Source organism: Bufo gargarizans, chromosome 6 (assembly GCF_014858855.1).
Source record: "Bufo gargarizans isolate SCDJY-AF-19 chromosome 6, ASM1485885v1, whole genome shotgun sequence".
Classification (NCBI taxonomy): domain Eukaryota; kingdom Metazoa; phylum Chordata; class Amphibia; order Anura; family Bufonidae; genus Bufo; species Bufo gargarizans.
Window position 1 is genome coordinate 276,079,557 of NC_058085.1, and position 18,906 is coordinate 276,098,462.

At 46.5% G+C, this 18,906-nt stretch overlaps 1 protein-coding gene across 1 annotated transcript in view; it reads left to right on the forward strand.

Moving 5' to 3' along the window:
* The first annotated feature begins 17,540 nt into the window (after positions 1 to 17,540).
* GDAP1L1 (ganglioside induced differentiation associated protein 1 like 1) overlaps positions 17,541 to 18,906 on the forward strand; it is a 95,263-nt gene continuing 93,897 nt past the window's right edge. Inside the window, exon 1 of the mRNA XM_044298309.1 lies at positions 17,541 to 17,593. The gene's annotated coding sequence lies outside the window, so the exon portion shown is untranslated. The remainder of the gene's footprint in view (positions 17,594 to 18,906) is intronic.

Genomic DNA, 18,906 nt, shown 5'->3' on the forward strand with positions numbered 1-18,906 from the left:
GATAGGATGCTGACCCATTAATTTCTATGGAGCTGTTAAAAAATGCGGCTATTCAACCGTTTGTTTTCCGTTGTCCGTGGTTCCATTCTGCAAAAAAAATTGAGCATGTTCTATTCTTGTCTGTTTTGCGGACAAGGATAGGCATATATAATGGATCTGCAAAAAAACGGATGCCATGCGGTCGTATGCATGTAGCCTTATGGGGGCACTGAGGCTATCATTGTGAGAACTGTTAGGCCCCTTGCAGACGAGCGTTCCTCCCGCAGCGAGTCCGCAACGCATTGCGACCTGACCTCCTAGCGCTGCCGGGGGTCAAATAGCATTATATTGATTTATGATGCTATGTAACCCTCAGGCCTCTTTCACACGTGTGTCGCGTGTGAGGGCCGGATAGGATGCTGGTGTGTTGCGGGAAAATGCACGATTTTCAAAACGTTTTAATACGTTTTGCACCTGCTTGAGTAAAATCGGCATGTTTGGTACCCAGACCCGAACTTCTTCACAGAAGTTCGGCTTTGGGTTAGGTGTCCTGTAGATTTTATTATTTTCCCTTATAACATGGTTATAAGGGAAAATAATAGCATTCTTAATACAGTCCCGATCAAAAGTTTAAGACCACTTGAAAAATGGCAAAAAATCATATTTTACATTGTTGGATGTTCACAAGGTTCCAAGTAGAGCTTCAACATGCAACAAGAAGAAATGGGAGTGAGGAAAAACATTTTTTGAGCATTCAATTAATTGAAAATAACGATTAAACTAAAACAGGCTGTTTTTCAGCTGATCAAAATTTTAGGACCACTTGCCTTCTAAAGGCCAAATCTGTGCAAAGATGTGGATTCATTGTCATGTTCTGTCAGGTAGTCACACGTTGTGATGGCAAAGGCAAAAAAAACTCTCCCTTTTTGAACGTGGTCGGTTTGTTGAACTGCATAAGCAGGGCCTCTCACAGCGCGCCATCGCTGCTGAGGTGGGACGCAGTAAGACAGTCATTTGGAATTTCTTAAATGATCCTGAGGGTTATGGAACAAAAAAGTCAAGTGGAAGACCCCAAAAAATGTCATCAGCACTGAGCCGGAGGATCCAATTGGCTGTCCGTCAAGACACTGGATGATCCGTGACCCAAATTAAGGCCTTTACTGGTTCTGACTGCAGCCCCATAACCATCAGACGGCATCTGAGACTGAAGGGCTTCAAAAACAAAAAACATCTTCAAAGACCTTGTCTCCTTGAACGCCACAGAACTGCTCGTTTGGACTTTGCAAGAGAGCACCAAACATGGGACATTCAAAGGTGGAAGAAAGTTTTATTCTCTGATGAGAAAAAATGTAACCTTGAAGGTCCTCACGGTTTCCAGCGTTACTGGCATGACAAGTAGATCCCACCTGAGATGTTTTCTACGTGCCACAGTGGAGGGGGCGCCATAATGGTCTGCGGTGCTTTTTCCTTCAGTGGAACAATGGAGCTTCAGGAAGTGCAGGGGCGTCAAACGGCCGCTGGCTATGTCCAGATGTTGCAGAGAGCATTCCTCATGACTGAGGGCCCTCGTCTGTGTGGTAACGACTGGGTTTTTCAACAGGACAACGCTACAGTACACAATGCCCGCAGGACAAGGGACTTCTTCCAGGAGAATAACATCACTCTTTTGGCCCATCCTGCGTGTTCCCCTGATCTAAATCCAATTGAGAACCTTTGGGGATGGGTGGCAAGGGAAGTTTACAAAAATGGACAACAGTTCCAGACAGTAGATGGCCTTCGTGTGGCCGTCTTCACCACTTGGAGAAATGTTCCCACTCACCTCAGGGAAACGCTTGCATCAAGCATGCCGAAACAAATTTTGGAAGTGATAAACAAGAACGGCGGAGCTACTCATTACTGAGTTCATGTTTGGAAGTTGGATTTCTGTTTTGGGGGGAGGGGGGTTTAGGTTTTTTTGGGACGTGTGGTCCTAAACTTTTGATCAGCTGAAAAACAGCCTGTTTCAGTTTATTCGTTGTTTTCATTAAATTGAATGCTCAAAAAATGTTTTGTCTCACTCCCATTTCTTCTTGTTGCATGTTGAAGCTCTACTTGGAACCTTGTTAAGATCCAGCCATGCTAAATATGATTTTTTGCCATTTTTCAAGTGGTCTTAAACTTTTGATCAGGACTGTACATCATTTTTATTTCATTCATTTTCTTAATTCCTGGAGAACCCCTTTAAGATCTGTTGGGTAAATAACTGCAGGCGGATAACATGTGCTGTTCATTTCCCTCCTTTACCCCTTAGTGACCACTATTGCTGACATAAACAAAGGGGGTTTTAGCTAAACAACTGGATTTAATCAATCATTACATGTACCCAAAATGGTGCATTAAAAACCTTAAAGGGGTATTCCCATCTTCACTTTTCATACTTACCTTCGTTGAGCCGTGACGTTCACTTCCTGGATTCGGCTGGGCTTGATTGACGTCTTCTCCCGGCCGGGCCGCACTTGCGCAGAAGACTGAAGATTTTCTCCTGGCTAGGTCGCGCAATGTCCTGAACATGCGCCATGGTGACTTATGCCTGGCCTGTATAGTACAGAGCCGGCGTGCGCGTTCGCGGCTCTTTACTATACTAGGAAGAAGTCATCATGGAGCATGCGCGGCGGCGTGCGCGTTCAGGACATTGCCCGGCCGGGAGAACATTTTCAGTCTTCTGGGCCAGCGCGGCCCGGCGGGATTCGACAGGAGAGGTGGCCGTAACCATTGGAGACGAAAGACAATGATCAGGTAAGAGGGGACTTATTTTCTCAAAAAGGGTGGGAATTGGGTAATTAGATGTATTTACAAAAATGATCACTGTCAAATCATTAACAGATTTAACAGTGATCATTGTGATGGGAATACCCCTTTAACTTGTACTGCAAAAAATAAGACCTCATACAAGTAGATTGATGAGAAAACAAAAAGTTATAGCTCTTGGAATGCGTGGTGGTCACTAAGGGTACTTTCACACTAGCGGCAGGACGGATCCGACAGACTGTTCACCCTGTCGGATCCATCCTGACGCTATTTCGCCGGACCGCCACTCCGTTTCCATTGACTTTAATGGGGACAGGGGGCGGAGCTCCGGTGCAGCACGGCGAAAGGCCGCCGGACTAAAAGTACTGCATGTCCGACTTTTTAGTCCGGCGGCCTCTCACCGCGAACTGCCGTGCTGCCCTGGAGCTCCTCCCCCGTCCCCATTATAGTCAATGGGGATATAGCGGCAGGACGGATCCAACAGGGTGAACAGCCTGTCGGATCCATCCTGCCGCTAGTGTGAAAGTAGCCTAAGGGGCAACACACAGAGGACATGTGCCCACAGGATAGACATTTACAACCTAATTTTTGGCGGGGCATGCCACCAGGGTTCTCTTGTCATGCCCCACCCCCTAGATCCAGCACTAGGCATCATTTGTCAGTTCTCTGCAGGCCACAGATGGACTTGCATTACTTCATACATAATCCACGTGTTAATACTTCCAGTTACACAAGTTGTCTTGCCAAGATGACTGTGGTGGCATGTCACGTTTCTATAACAGGAAGATGATCACCAGTCACCTCATTACCTGCTGCTCAGTCACAACTGCAGTTACTTAATGGAAAGTCAATCTCTCGTGTTCAGCTTGCCTCAGCAATGTGTGTGCCAGCTGGGTAACACAGGCTTCGGGTCCTAAGGTTCTTCAGGGTGACACGTCATGGAAATGTTCCTAGCAGATATTTATGGCCATGTAAGCAGTTAAAGGGGTTGGCTGGCTTCAGCAAATGGCATTTATCATGTAGACAAAGTAAATACAAGACATATACTAATATATTGTGATTGTCCATATTGCCTTCTTTGCTGGTTTGATTCGTTTTTCCATTCTTGCACAACACCTTTAAGCTTTTTTTATGTGTGTTAATTCTGCCTAATGACTGCCTCATCCTAGACTTGCACTGCCACCTCTGGAGGAACCGTCCCCAGTCAAGTGTAGCCAAGTTTAGCTCTATCCATTTTGCACCTGTCACATTTTTGAGACTCGGTTCCGATTTTCCAGGCAGCCGATCAATTTGGCAAAGATTCCTTAGTAGAGACCAGTGCCCTGTTACAGCACATTCAGTTTTCCATTAAGGATTAGTAGCAGACTTGAGGGCCGGAGCAGACACCCCTCCGCTGCTGATATATAGCTGTCCTCATCAACCTACATGATATCTGATCTTACACCGTGCACAGGACCGCAAGAAGCACCGACCTTCACCAATAAAGAAAGCTTAATAGCTACAACAGACAAACACATCAAAAGGTGAAGATTAATATTGCAAATGTGGAAGTAATAGGAACCGATAGACAGGCAGAATTATACGTTAAAGGGAACCTGTCACCAGTTTTATGGTGTCCTAACTAAGGGCAACATAAATAAGAGACTGATTCTCTTAGCAAAATGCTGGCTCACTTTCTTTAATTGACCCAGTCAATCTGCCAACATCTTGTATTGAAAAGCTCCAGCTCATAATGATGAGTCCTGAATATTCATGAGCTCCTGACTCTCCCCGCCCACCTGCTGCTGATTGACAGTTTTTTTTTTTTGTCCAAATGGAACAGAAGTGAAAGGAGTATGTATTTCTAATAGGGCTGCAGTTATTGATTATTTTAGTCATCGAGTATTCTACCGATTAAGGCCTCATGCACACGACCGTTGTGTGCATCCGTGGCCTTTGTGCCGTTTTTATTTTTTTTTCGCGGACCCATTGACTTTCAATGGGTCCGTGGAAAAATCGGAAAATGCACCGTTTTGCAGCCGAGACCGTGATCCGTGTATCCTGTCCATCAAAAAAATATGACCTGTCCTATTTTTTGGACGGACAACGGTTCACGGACCCATTCAAGTCAATGGGTCCGTGAAAGAACACGGATGCACACAAGATTGGCATCCGTGGCCGTAGGTTACTTTCATACAGACGGATCCGAAGATCCGTCTGCATAAAAGCTTTTTCAGAGCTGAGTTTTCACTTCGTGAAAACTCAGATCCGACAGTATATTCTAACACAGAGGCGTTCCCATAGTGATTGGGATGCTTCAGGTTAGAATATACTAAAATAACTGTGTACATGACTGCCCCCTGCTGCCTGGCAGGTGCTGCCAGGCAGCAGGGGGAAGACCCCCCCCTGTAGTTAACACATTGGTGGCCAGTGCGGCCGCCCCCCCCCCCCTCCCCTGTAGTTAACTCATTGGTAGCCAGTGGGCCCCCCCCTCCCTCCCCTGTAGTTAACTCGTTGGTAGCCAGTGGGCCCCCCTCCCTCCCCCGTAGTTAACTCGTTGGTGGCCAGTGGGCCCTCTCCCCTCCCTCCCCCTCCTAATTAAAATCCCCCCCCCCCTATTATTGGTGGCAGTGGAGAGTACCGATCGGAATCTCAGTTTAATCGCTGGGGCTCCGATCGGTAACCATGGCAACCGGGTCGCTACTGCAGTCCCGGTTGCCATGGTTACTTAGCAATTTGTAGAAGCATTATACTTACCTGCGAGCTGCGATGTCTGTGTCCGGCCGGGAGCTCCTCCTACTGGTAAGTGACAGGTCTGTGCGGCGCATTGCCTAATGATCTGTCACTTACCAGTAGGAGGAGCTCCCGGCCGGACACAGACATCGCAGGTAAGTAACCATGGCAACCGGGACTGCAGTAGCGTCCCGGTTGCCATGGTTACAGATCGGAGCCCCAGCGATTAAACTGGGACTCCGATTGGTACTCTCCACTGCCACCAATGATAGGGGGGGGAAATTTTAATTAGGAGGGGGAGGGAGGGGAGAGGGCCCACTGGCCACCAACAAGTTAACTACAGGGGAGGGAGGGGGGCCCACTGGCCACCAATGAGTTAACTACAGGGGAGGGAGGGGGGCCCACTGGCCACCAATGAGTTAACTACAGGGGAGGAGGGGGGCCGGCCGCACTGGCCACCAATGAGTCAAAAACAGGGGGGGGGGGGGTCTGCCCCCTGCTGCCTGGCAGCACCTGCCAGGCAGCAGGGGGCAGTCATGTACACAGTTTTTTTAGTATATTCTAACCTGAAGCGTCCCCATCACCATGGGAACGCCTCTGTGTTAGAATATACTGTCGGATCTGAGTTTCACGATGTAACTCATATCAGACAGTATATTCTAAAATAGAGGCGTTCCCATGGTGATGGGGACGCTTCAAGTTAAAATATACCATCGGATTAGAGAAAACTCCGATCCGATGGTATAAAAGGGACTCCTGACTTTATATTGAAAGTCAATGGGGACGGATCAGTTTGCAATTGCACCATATTGTGTCAACGTCAAACGGATCCGTCCCCATTGACTTGCATTGTAATTCAGGACGGATCCGTTTGGCTCTGCACGGCCAGGCGGACACCAAAACGACTTTTTTTTTCATGTCCGTGGATCCTCCAAAAATCAAGGAAGACCCACGGACGAAAAAACAGTCACGGACCTATGGACCCCGTTTTTGCGGACCGTGAAAAAAAACTGTTGTGTGCATGAGGCCTAATAGAGTACTCTAATAAGAAAAAGCTAATTAAAAGAACGTTTTCTATAGAAACTCATCAGCTCCCCTGCCATCAGTCTCCCTCCCCTCAATGCCATCAGTTCCCCCTCTGGTGACATTAGTTCCTCCCCCAGTTCCATCAGTTCCCCCTCCAATGCAATTAGTTCCTACAGCAGTGCCACCAACACAGCATCAGCTCATAGTGCACGTAAGCGCGCACTATGTCCTGACGATGTGTGTACGTCAGGATCCAGAGCAGTGCCGTGCGGGCAGGCGTTTGACCACGGAGCGTGAGTAATAGCAAGCTCTTCACTCACACTCCATGGTCACATGGCACAAACGAATCATCGATGCAAAAAATTTGCATTAAGGATTTTTTTGTGTTAAGTTAGACTGGGTTCACACGGGCGTCACGTTTTGGCTCAGGATGCGTCCCGGGTGCATTGCCGCAAACCCGTGCGAGTAGGTACGCGATTTCAGTCAGTTTTGACTGCGATTGCATTCCGTTGTTCAGGTACCACATTCAGTTTTTTTATCACGCGCGTGCAAAACGCATTGCACCCGCGTGATAAAAAAACTGAATGTGGTACCCAGACCCGAACTTCTTCACAGAAGTTCAGGTTTGGGTTCGGTGTTGTGTAGATGTAATTATTTTCCCTTATAACACGGTTATAAGGGAAATTAATAGAATTTTTTAATACAGAATGCTTAGTAGAAGGTCAATTGAGGGTTCAAAAAATTTTTTTACTCGCCTCCTCCAATTGATCGCGTAGCTGCTGGTCTCCTGTTCTTTCTTCAGGACCTGTCAAAGGACCTGTGGTGACGTCACTGAGCTCATCACGTGGTTCAATCACATGGTCCATCACCACGGTGATGGACCATGTGATGTGACGTCACCACAGTTCCTTTAGTTGGCAGCTCATGATTAAAGAAGTAAGAAGAGATCGGCAACTACGCGATCAAGAGGAGGAGGAGGTGAGTTAATATTAAATATTTTTTTTAACCCTCAATTGACCTTCTACTAAGCATTCTGTATTAAAGAATGCTAATATTTTCCCTTATAACCATGTTATAAGGGAAAATAATACAGTGAATAGACTGTCACCTAGCAACCATACGTGAAAATCGCACCGCATCCGCACTTGCTTACGGATGCTTGCGATTTTCATGCAGCCCCATTTACTTCTATAGGGCCTGCGTTGCGTGAAAAACACACAGTATAGAGCATGCTGCGATTTTCACGCAACGCACAAGTGATGCGTGAAAAATACCGCTCATGTGCACAGCCCCATAGAAATGAATGGGTCCGGATTCAGTGCGGGTGCAATGCGTTCACCTCACGCATTGCACCCATGCAGAAATCTCGCCCGTGTGAACCCAGCCTTAGGGTACTTTCCCACTAGCGTTTTTCTTTTCCAGCATGTGAAAAAAGATACAAGACGGATCCGTCTGTCCGCATGACAAGCGGAGAGACGGATCCGTTCTTGCGATGCGTTTGTGAGACGGATCCGTATCCGGATACGTCTCACAAATGCTTTCAGTGACATGCAGATCGGCGGATCCGGTGGGCAGTTCTGACAATGGAACTGCCCGGTGGATCACACTGCCGCAAGTGTGAAAGTAGCCTTAATCGATTAATTTGAGTAATCGTTTCAGCCCTAATTTATCACGGATCCTCATTTACAGGAGTATGTATTCATAACAGATCCTCAGTTACCGGAGTAAGGAGTGGAAATAGTTCCATAAAATTACATTAATAAGGGTACTTTCACACTAGCGTTTTTCTTTTCCGGCACTCAGTTCCGTCCTAGAGGCTCAAATCCGAAAAAGAACTGATCAGTTTTATCCTAATGCATTCTGAATGGAGAGCAATCCATTCAGGATGCATCAGGATGTCTTCAGTTCAGTCTTTTTTACTTTTCAGGACGGAGATAATACCGCAGCATGCTGCGGTTTTATCTCCGGACAAAAAAACTGAACACTTGCCTGAATGCCGGATCGCAGCATTTTTTCCCATAGGAATGTATTAGTGCCGGATCCAGCATTCAAAATACTGCAATGCTGTATCCGTGTACCGAAAAAAATAAATGCCGGATCCGTTTTTCCGGATGACGCTGGAAAGACTGATCCGGCATTTCAATGCATTTGTAAGACATATCAGGATCCTGATCAGTCTTACAAATGCCATCGGTTTGCATACGTTTTGACGGATCCGGCAGGCAGTTCCGGCGACAGAACTGCCTGCCGGATCACTCTGCAGCAAATGTGAAAGTACCCTTAGTCGACGCCTTCAGGTGAGATGGTGTTATGGGGGACTGCTTTCTAGAGATAGGTATGACCACATCTATCAGACATTTATGGCATTTCCACAAGATATGCTACAAATCTTTACGATCGAAATACCACTCCATTACCCAGAGCCCACCGAGGCCTGAGGATGTCTACTCATTGTGAAGAATGCTGTGGTCAGCCACGACATAAAGCCATTCTCAGCTCTCTGATTAGTCTAAGGCTGGGTTCAGACCTGAGCGTACTGAACGTACGCTCTGTATGCGCGATTGTACGGGCGTTTGCAATCGCGCATACAGAGACAAGCGAACGCCCATTGTCGCGCGTTCCCGCTGAAGTCTATGTACGGGAACGCGCGACAAGACGCCCCAAAGAAGCTCATGTACTTCTTGGGGCGTCGGGCGTTTTACAGCGCGATCGTACGCGCTGTAAAACGCTCAGGTGAGAACCATTCCCATAGGGAATCATTGGTTCTTGCCTGTTGAGCGTTTTACAGCGCGTAGGAACGCGCTGTAAAACGCTCAGGTCTGAACCCAGCCTAATAGATGGGGTACAGCTCAGGGAAACCCCTGTAATATTTCAAGTGCCCTCACAGGTGAAAAGCACATCTGTAGCTGGTCTGTTTCATGATATGCAGAAACAACATAATCCATTAGAGGGCGCCATCTGACTGAAGACTAAAGCCTTCCATTAGGCTGCAGTGATTCCTAGAAATGGAAAATACCACGTTTTTAATAGATTTTGCAGATTAACTTGTTACACAGATTTTACATATTTTCATTCCCGCTACAGGCCATCAGCAGATTTGTCATTATATTGTGCGCAGTTGAAGTCTTCTCAGAAACAGATTGGTGTAACGTGGCCTGGCAGTCGGGGGCACACGTATCAGGATGGGTACTTGTCTGCTTGCCTTTTTTCTTGTTTTCAGTTCAATAGCAGTTTTCTTCTTGAACTAGGTATCCTGAAACAGATTAGGCTACTTTCACGCTCGTGTTTTGGGCGAATCCGTCATGGATCTGCAAAAACGGATCCGTTACAATAATACAACCGCATGCATTCATCATGAACGGATCCGTTTGTATTATCTGTAACATAGCCAAGAGGGATCCGTCACAAACTCCATTGAAAGTCCAATGAGGGATGGATCCGTTTTCTATTGTGCCAGATTGTGTCAGAAAAAACGGATCCTTCCCCATTGACTTACATTGTGTGCCAGGACGGATCAGTTTGGCTCAGTTTCGTCAAGCGAACAGTAAAACGCTGCAAGCAGCATTCTGGTGTCCGCCTCCAAAGCAGAATGGAGACGGAACTGAGGCAAACTGATGCATTCTGAGCGGATCCTTTTCCATTCAGAATGCATTGGGGCCAAACTGATCCGTTTTGGACCGCTTGTGAGAGCCCATGACGGATGTCGCAAACGGAAAGCCAAAAAGCTAGTGTGAAAGTAGACTTAGTTGCTAGACAAGTTCTGCCAACGAGACCTTCAACATGACTGGATGTTAGGCAGTGTATGCCGAGCAACCAGGGGCGGATTGGCCATAGACCTTACAGGGGGCTGCCTGGGCCCTCCTCACGGCCAGCCAGTGGAAGCTTTTGGGGATGTATTTTTGATGGACTGTGGTATTTGGCTCTGCTGAGATGGTATAATGTGCCACAATATGGTATTGCTGGCCCGTGTCTTCCATCAGTGTGGACCTAAGTACAAAACGGGGCCACTTTTAGTATTTTTTCCAGGGCCACTTTAACTTCCCAGTCCGCCCCTGTGAGTCTGTAAACCATGATTAAGCGCAAAGCAGGATGGACCCTGGGCTGACAGCAGAGAAGGGGAAATGCCATTTGACTACAGTGTCTCCGTGCAGTTCCCCCTCTCAGTCCGCATTTTTTATTTTAAACGTCAGTCTAGACGGAGCCCTCCTTTAAACACAAAAGGTAATACTTTTGATAGGGATACAGTTGAATACTACAGCGGTACATGGGATTGGAGTCGATAGCGTTTCCATGCCATGCCGTTTATCCACATAGGCTTAGGGTTGCCACTAGAGATGAGCGAAGCGAGCTTTGGATGCTACATCCGAAGTCGCTTTGTTCAAAAATTCGGATTAATACTGTACGGCGATCCGTCTCCGCACAGTATTAAAATGTATGGGCTCCAATGAGCTGAAGTTAGTTATTTGCGAAGTCGCGCGTTCTGAGCTACCAACTGGTACCTCGGAACCGAAGCCGGGTTCGGTTTCAGATTTTGAAGTGGTTTTCCACTTAAAAAATCAATTACCAAAGTTATTCAATGAAGTCACGTGGGACTTTGTGAATAACAAACTTCGGCTCATCGGAGCCCATACTGTACGGAGACGGATCTCTGTACAGTATTATAAGTTTTAAATGAAGCGACTTTGGATATATCATCCGAAGCTTTCGTGGCTCATCTCTAGTTGCCACCTTTCCCAACAAAAAATACCAGCCAAACTTACACGGGTAAGAAGGGGCAGTGGATTTGGGTGTTATTTGATCAAATCAAAATTTTTCTTGTCGTTTTAATTTAAAATACAGCCAAAAATGCTGCCCCGGCCTCACCTGTGCTCAGGTATAATGAATGACGAAGCAAATAACCAGAAAGCTGTGAAAAATCCATCCCCTGTACCTTGTTTACTGCAGCCCCTGAACTGTGCAGCCCTATGCAGGAGCCCAGTTTGCCTGGTTTGTCATACTGGTCTATTCTCTAAAACTAATTGAAAACGATGGCTTATGGCGACCGTCAGTGAAAGAAATTGTCTTCTGTCTGAAATCTATTAGATCTTACTTTCAGTTGGTATCGCTAGAGAAGCGTTCCACGTGTTTTGCTAGATCAGGTATGGACAGGAGGACCGTGTAAAATGTAAACTTTACTGATGTCTGTGTGTTTGATGCGACTAATCTGAAATTGTGATCAGGACACTGGTAAATGTCTGGGTCGTGGCATCAATAAAACAGTCTAATTAGATGAGTAGAGGGCTACGTGATCATCTTCTCACTTCTACTCTGGAAAAAAGACCCCAATCAGAGAGCAAGTATGATCTGACTGATTTTATGCACAGAAGACCATATTTTGCCCACATTGGTATTGGAGGAGTCTCATTTACAGATTCTGTTAAAAAAAAAAACAACAGGACAGAATAGCACAGCATGCTGCGTTTTCTTGTTCAATAAAATGGCGGGTCTTTCTAAAAGAAACCAGATCCCAATATAGTCAGTGAGGTCCATCCGTTGGCATTTATTTCCAAGATTTGATGGAGACGGAGCCTCCATTATTTTAATTGATCTTCTCCTATAATGAACCGGCAACAAGGGGGCCGACTGAACGTTAACCACTTGAATTATAGACATAGTCTTCTGGTCGGACAATATCCACTTATTCACCCCAAAACTCAACAGCAAGTACAATGGGAAAAAACTTGAGCAGAGTCAAATTCCACAATAAACCGAATTCCTGCCAAGCAGGAGGCCAAACGCTGCGTCTACAAAGTCCCAGCTGCGTCTAGAAAGATAAAACAGTCTTAATGTGGCAAATGTTGAAAGGCTTGCCACATCAATAACACCCCAGCACCTTTATAGATTTGGTAATCCTAATGAAATGATGAGGGTTAGACTCACCTACTGTCCACAACGATAAAGGACAGGAACAAACCCTGCCCACGAGTATTACTTTACATGTAAAGACTAGCAAGCCTAACCATACCTGCATCTGATGTAAAGTAACCCGTTCTACAACAACCATTTGATCCACTGTGGACACCAAATGAGACATAGAAAATACCCTGTACCGTATCAATCTTAATACCAAGAAACGATAAGTATATAACCGGACCTTCGGTCTTGTCAGCTGAAAGCAGTACACCCAACTGATCCACCAAAGAACAAACGGAGTGCAACAGATAACCACAACGGGAGAATCTGGAGGGCCAACGAATAAGAAATCATCCAAACAGTGGATTACTGATGAGACACTGGTTTCAAAATGCAATAACCACTCCCAACATGAACTAAATAATTCAATAATGACATGAAATACATGAACAAACACATAGCTACACAAAACGGATTCCCCAAACAGGGGGAAACACTCAGAACGCACCGGCAACAAGCAAAAGGGCAATTCTATGTTAGATTTTGCTAAGAGAGCTCTTGACTAGTGATGAGCGAACTTCTGTTTTAAGTTCGGCGTCTAAAGTTCGGCTTCCGGTTAGCGGAGAATCCCGATATGGATTCCTAATACCGCTGTGGTCCGTGGTAGCGGAATCAATAATGGCCGATTATTGATTCCGCTACCACGGACCACAACGGTATTAGGAATCCATATTGGGATTCTCCGCTAACTGGAAGCCGAACTTTAGACGCCGAACTAAAACAGAAGTTCGCTCATCACTACTCTTGACCAGCCTTACGCACCAAATCAACGGCTTTATCAAACGATTTATACTTAAAGGGGTTTTCTGAGACTAAAATACTGATGACCTATCCAGAGGGGAGGTATTTGATTGGTGGGGGTCCAACACCTGGGATCCCTGCTAATCAGTTGTTTGAGAAGGGACCGTTGCTCGCACTGGCGATGTGGCCTCTTCACAGCTTGTCCTGGGGGCGAGTGACAACCCGTTCATCAGTCACGTGGCCTAAGAGCAGCTCAGCCCCATAGAAATGAATGGGGCTCAGCGTGATACCAAGCATAGCCGCTATACAATGTACGGCACCATGCTTGGTAAGCACGGAGAAGGCAGCGGCGCTCACAGGAGCATCGGCGCCTTCTCTTCATACAGCTGATCGGCGTGGGTCCTGAGTGTCAGACTCCCACCGATCAGATACCCATGACCTATTCTGAGGATAGATCATTAGTAATAAAATCTCAGAATCTCATTGACCAAAGCTTCAGGCAGAAAAAACAGGTGGTGTATCAAACAAAAATTTTCCACCTCCTTCTTTGGGACCAATCCCAATAGTGACACCTGAAAATTTGGGATAAGGGGCTCGGAAAAAGGACCGGCCATATGGCCTAAAGGCTCTTATTTCAATAACTGACATTGTCTCGTACTGACTTCAAATTCTCACTTAACTGCAAGTAAGTATATTTTTCTAAATATAAAAAATACTTGTGAAGCCTGCCCTAAGCTGGCTTGCTTTCCATTTCTTTGGATGCAACTATTACCAATAAACGAACCCTTAAAACTATAGATTTTATCGATACATTTAAAATGACCTACACCGGTCAACCAATAAACATATTCTCTAAATAGGATGGAAAAGGGTCCAGGATTAGATAAACCAGAGGATATCAATAGTTACAGGGACAGTACTATCCCTATTATATTCCTGATTAATCCTCAGCCCAGAGGTATTACCTGATGGTGGTGACCTCCCGTCCTCGTACCTATCCTGGATTACCCTGGTTAGCCCTGAAGAAAGTACCCTGTCACCCCGACGCGTTTCCCCCACTCGTTAGAATTATCAGGGAGTACAAAAGATGGGTGCTCACGTAAAACAAAAAAGTTGGGCTTGTAGATAAGGTAGGACTCACTTATCGACTTTATCTGTATGCTGCTTTGCCGATACAACTATTAACCCCTAGAGATGGCCTTGCGGTTTGCCCGGCGGTCGTTTCGCGGCAAACTTTGCCCATTCGCGATTCGCCGAACATGCGAACATATGGCGATAATCGCACGCGCCATATGTTTTTGCATAGCGCCGAACTTTGACCTATGGCACATCCATCAGGTGGGACAAGACAGTCAATTGAGACGTTTCAACACATGGACACACCCCCAACCCTATAACAGAACCCGATCTGGCAGCCATTTCACATTATGTGTTTTGCCAGCGTAGGGAGAGGTTGCATTTTGGAGCAGGGACAGTTAGGGACACCAAATGCTAGCTAATAGGGCCACAAAAGTCCTTTTAAAAAAATTAAAAATAAAAATATTTGATTTGACATTTTAACAAAATAAACAATATTAACATATATAATATTGTATCTGCTAGTTAACAATCAAGATTTATACGAAACAATGTACAGTTTTAACATAACATATATTTCCCTTTGAGTCTGTTACTTTAAAATACAGAGAACAATGTGTAAGCGAACATTTCCTTTGTCAGAAGTATCATGTTCTTTTATACCAACTCTCTAGGTGCTTCCTTATTTTAATTTCCCTAAAGTACCTTTGAGCTCTTCTAATAAGTACCATTCGGCATGTCTAAAGGGATCCACTAGCTGCTCTCTCTCCCTGTCTTCACAATAACAGATAATAAATTATTTCCATTTCTTAAAAAAACTTTTTGTCGGGTTTTCTGTATCTTTGTTTGCTTGTAATTGTTCTATCCACAATATTTTTTGGGTGGTCATAATTACCTGTTTAGAAATTGGGAGTTGTGGAAGTAACCAGTTACCTAATATGCATTTCTTTGCCGCCATGATAATGATATGTGCTATGGGAGACAGATGGGTGGCTTTGCCTGTTGTAGAGCTGGACTTTTACTGTAGGAATGAAACAATGCCATTTTGCAGTCATTGGGACCCATAAGATTGCTTGACGAGTGTCATCCCAGAAGGCTTTCAATTGTTTGCAGCTCCAAAGCCCATGGTACAAATCAGATTTTTGTTCTTGACATTTTGGGCATTGGGTTTGCCTGTTTGGCATAAGGGCCGATGGAGGCAAATTAAATGCATAGATTGCCCTATGCATGATTTTCAATTGGTTTTCCCTCCAATTTTCAAATAGGATATGTTTTCTAAAGTCTATCCACCAACTAACTACGGTATCTCTCTTCCCACCTCCTCCTCATCCAATTGCTTTGCCCAACCTTTATAAATGGAATGGATGTTCCCTGAGAGCAGCTTGGTCCTAATGAAGGCATACAAATCTGATATGGAGTATCTGTCATTGGAAGTAAGGAGAGTATCAAATGCATTCCAGTGAGCCTCTCTGACAATATCTAATTGCTTTGACCTATAATCAGGGCCGGCCTTTGGGGTGTGCGGGCTGTGCGGCCGCACAGGGCGCCATAGCAACAGGGGCGCCGGGCGGCCGACAGCCCGCAATGTAATATGGGCAGGCGAGGCGGCACTTATGTTTTCCCAAGTATTCAGCAGGGGGCGCCCGGCGCCCGTTGCGGTAAAAAAAAAAAGTTGCTTATATAAGTTGGGGGCGGCTGGCGGCGCCCCTCATTCTGCGCCGCCTGAGTGGCTTGCCGCTCTAAAGAATCCTGCCTGCGCCTGTTAATGTAGCGTGGCCGAGCTCTGTTAGGTCCGCGGTACAGGAGCTTTTGTTTCCTGTACCCGGCCGGACTGACAGGAAGTGCTCACTTAGTGTGCACTTCCTGTCAGTCCGGCCGGGTACAGGAAACAAATGCTCCTGTACCGCGGATCGAACAGAGCTCGGCCACGCTACACTAGAGGTACACTAGAGTGACAAGGGGGGAGGAAAGAAAGAGAGAGAGTGACAAGGGGGGAGGAAAGAAAGAGAGAGTGACGAGGGGGGAGGAAAGAAAGAGAGAGAGTGACAAGGGGGGAGGGAAGAGAGAGAGTGACAAGGGGGGAGGGGGGAGGAAATAATGAGAGTGATGGGGGGGGGGGGGGGGGGGAAATAATGAGAGTGATGGGGGGGGGAAATAATGAGAGTGATGGGGGGGGGGAAATAATGAGAGTGATGGGGGGGGGGGAAATAATGAGAGTGATGGGGGGGGGGGGAAATAATGAGAGTGATGGGGGGGGAAATAATGAGAGTGATGGGGGGGGGGAAATAATGAGAGTGATGGGGGGGGGGAAATAATGAGAGTGATGGGGGGGGGAATAATGAGAGTGATGGGGGGGGGGAAATAATGAGAGTGATGGGGGGGGGGAAATAATGAGAGTGATGGGGGGGGGGGAAATAATGAGAGTGATGGGGGGGGAAATAATGAGAGTGATGGGGGGGGGGGAAATAATGAGAGTGATGGGGGGGGGAAATAATGAGAGTGATGGGGGGGGGAAATAATGAGAGTGATGGGGGGGGGAAATAATGAGAGTGATGGGGGGGAATAATGAGAGTGGGGGGGGGGAATAATGAGAGTGATGGGGGGGGAATAATGAGAGTGATGGGGGGGGGGGAATAATGAGAGTGATGGGGGGGGGGAATAATGAGAGTGATGGGGGGGGGAAATAATGAGAGTGATGGGGGGGGAATAATGAGAGTGATGGGGGGGGAAATAATGAGAGTGATGGGGGGGGGAAATAATGAGAGTGATGGGGGGGGAAATAATGAGAGTGATGGGGGGGAATAGTGAGAGTGATGAGGGGGGATAGTGAGAGTGATGGGGGGGGGAAATAATGAGAGTGATGGGGGGGGAATAGTGAGAGTGATGGGGGGGGATAGTGAGAGTGATGGGGGGGGAATAATGAGAGTGATGGGGGGGGAATAATGAGAGTGATGGGGGGGGAAATAATGAGAGTGATGGGGGGGGGGAATAATGAGAGTGATGGGGGGGGAAATAATGAGAGTGATGGGGGGGAAATAATGAGAGTGATGGGGGGGGGGAAATAATGAGAGTGATGGGGGGGGGGAAATAATGAGAGTGATGGGGGGGGGAATAGTGAGAGTGATGGGGGGGGGAATAATGAGAGTGATGGGGGGGGGATAATGAGCGTGACAAGGGAGGGCGGGTGGAATAATGAGTGACAAGGGAGAGGGGGGATAATGAGAGTGACAAGGGAGGGGGGGGGGGGGGGGAGAGAATGACAATGGAGTCCCCAGAGCCAGACTGCAGCCAGAGTCCAGATCATCTTATTGTCCTGGTGGTAAGTAGACAATGCAATATGTTTATTATTTAATTGTTTAGTTATTAATACTACATTGGAAACAAATTTTCTCAGCTGGACACCGGCCGACACTGTGCATGCGCTGGGAGCCTCACCAGCGTTTAGGGTAGGGAAAAAGCACTGGCCCGTACGTAATTTTTCCCTTCCCTAACCGCTGGTGAGGCTCCCGGTGCATGCGCAGTGTCGGCCGGTGTTCAGCTGAAAACATCCATCCGATCACTGCGCATTGGCCCATAGTTTTTCCCTACCCTAACCGCCGGCGAGGCTCCTGGCGCATGCGCACTCTGCTGTGAAATTTCCCTAACCTGTCGTTGTGCGCCTGCGCGGCGCTGCACACCTCCTCACGTCATGTCCGGTGCGACCGGAAGTGACGAGGGTAGGGAAATCTCACGAACTAGGGAAGTATAACATTACACCGGCCTTTGGGGTGTGAGGGCTGGTAACTACTTGGTTGGATAGTCAGCCAGCCTATGCCATGATGCCAGCAACAAGCAGTGTTTTTTTTTTTTTTTTGGGGGGGGGGGGGCGCCACAAGGTTAGCTCGCACAGGGCGCCTGAACACCTAAGGCCGGCCCTGCCTATAATAATGCATTATTTACCGGTAGGGGAAGTGTTGGGGGCCTTGGAGGTTATACTTTTCGCATATTTCTTCAAATGTTAGCCATCTTGGTTCTTGATCATGAATCAAGTTCTCTACCCTGTTTATTCCTTTTTCTTTTCTCGTTCTTCTCTCTTGGAATTCTGGCGAACCCCACAAGGGGAGATGTTTAGAACATCGAAAAGAAAGATTAAATAGTTTATGTGTTGTTTTCCATGTAATAAGGGTATCTCTGAGAAGGGTAGAACATTTTATCATTGGTGGGAGATTGGAAAATTGAGAATGTACCAAGGCCATCAGATCCCATGGACTTCCCATATCCTTTTCTAATGGTAGATTGGAGTAGTAGTTGGTGTTTCTTTTCCAATCCAAAATATGAAGTAATAAACAGGCTAGATTATATCCCCTCACATTTGCAAAATTTACTCCACCCTCTGCTTGAGGTCTCATAAGTTGTCTAGAGCTTTTGTGGGCCTCCGTCCCGACCATATAAATGAGACGAAATGTGAATTTAATGCAATTGCATCTTTGTGTTTTATCAGTACTGGTATCGTTTGTAGGGGGTACAAAAGTCTAGCAAAGCATGACATTTTGACTAAGTGACACCTCCCCACCAAGTTGAGTGGAAGATTAGCCCACCTTTTCAAGTCAGAGAATATCCTTTCTAGTAGGGGTTTGTAGTTCAAGTTGTACA